The sequence below is a fragment of the Schistosoma mansoni genome, chromosome W, assembly GCF_000237925.1.
Source record: "Schistosoma mansoni strain Puerto Rico chromosome W, complete genome".
NCBI lineage: Eukaryota > Metazoa > Platyhelminthes > Trematoda > Strigeidida > Schistosomatidae > Schistosoma > Schistosoma mansoni.
In genome coordinates this window covers 35830553-35832413 of record NC_031502.1, presented here as the reverse complement: position 1 = coordinate 35832413, position 1861 = coordinate 35830553, and positions in this window count along the sequence as shown.

Here is a 1861-nt window from a genome sequence, read left to right as displayed (position 1 = left end):
GGACAAAAGATATGGGTACGACATGCAAACCAGATACAGCCGACCAGACAGGAGTGGGAGATAGGAAGTGATAGAAAGCATGATATACCATTAAATATATTAACCGAGTCGGATAAAGAAATTAAAAAGGACCTGAATAAAAAGAAGACGTGTACAACACTCCCAAGGCGGTCGCAGCGCATCAGGCGGAAACCTAATCGCATAAAAATAAATCCCAAGGATCGTTATTATCCATGATGCTTCGAAAAAAAGGGGAGGTGTTATATACTAGGGAAAAAGTAAGTACTGATAACTTACGGGACCTCTTATTAGACTATTATTCTATTTATATTCCTATGGTATAACTATTCAGTAACTGGATTATCCATGCCTATATTCATCTTATTACTAGCTTCATTTTGACCTATTGATTATTATTATATGATTTATTGTTCCTAAATTATACTCGGTTTATTGAGTACTGTCTCCCACGCTTCCAGCCACGTTTGGCTTGATTTTGTACAAATATTATTTTCTATTTTATGGTGTGGTCTGCCTGTTTGGTATATAGACAAAGTATGTTTGAAATAAACGATTCGCATTACAGCAGCTGCTATTGGTGTTTTGGGCTCAAGTGGACGGGTTAGGCGGATAAGGACCAATAAGGACGCTAGATTACTCATATTAATCGAACGTCATTGTCACAGTGTGAAGGTCGTAGAAGGCGTATTCTATTGGTGGATAATTTACGCGGATTACGTCCTTGTTGAATTCGTAAGGTCATAACAAATCAGCGACGACCTTGATCAAGTCATAACAATTGGCTACAGCCTAGGTCAAATACATAACAAATTGGCGACGGGGATTCTGGCAAAAGAAATACAACAGTCGATGACGTCATTTGGAATTAAGTAATCCATAATAATTACCGGTGTTCTTTTTTTGGATTTATTATTATTATTATTCGCATTAAAAAGATATGTCAATTTCTCCAGAACAGCTACAGTTAATATTGCAGCAGCAGCAGCAGCAACAAATGTTAGCTTGTCAACAACAACTCCTGGAAGCACTTTTGGGGAAAATGTCTATTCAACAAGATATTCCAGAACATAAAAGCATAGAGTCATATCTTAATCCAATTCCAGAATTTATTTTCGATGCAGACAGCGGTCACACTTTTGAAGCATGGTTTGGCAGAATTGAGATATTTTCCGAGTAGAATTTGCTGCTATTGAGGACGCAAAGAAAGTCCGGTTGCTCTCACAGAAGCTTGGTCCTAACGAGCATCAGAAGTATAAAAACCATATCCTGCCTAAACATCCACGAGAGATTAGTTTCGATGAAACTGTTAATATTTTAAATAAAATGTTTTCTGAACAGATGTCTCTATTTTGTATTCGGTATAATTGTCTCCAGTTGAGTAGAGAAGCTGATGAAGATTATACTACGTATGCCGGAAGAGTAAATTTACAAGTGGAACGATTTAAATCAAATGTGTTAACCAGTGATCAATTTAAATGCTTATTATTTATTTCTGGTGTTAATTCTGATATTGAAATATTCTCAAAACCCCTTCTGATCTATTATTGAACAGAATCCCTTTCATTACGTCATTATTAAAAAGGTTTTGATAATGTAATAGTGGATTGAATTGTTTAAATCATAGGAGGGATTTGTATGGTCACTTGTACAACAACGGTTGGTGTATCAGGTTTCCTACTGAATAGGGTCATGAAATAATACTGATATTTGTTTTAGATTATTAAGTTGAAATCATTTGAATGATCTCACTATATGACTAGCGTAAATGTATAAAAATCTGTTTTTAATCTAGAAAAGTTTTGTCTGTGACTCGAATCAGCTGAGTTTGTCATTTAATACT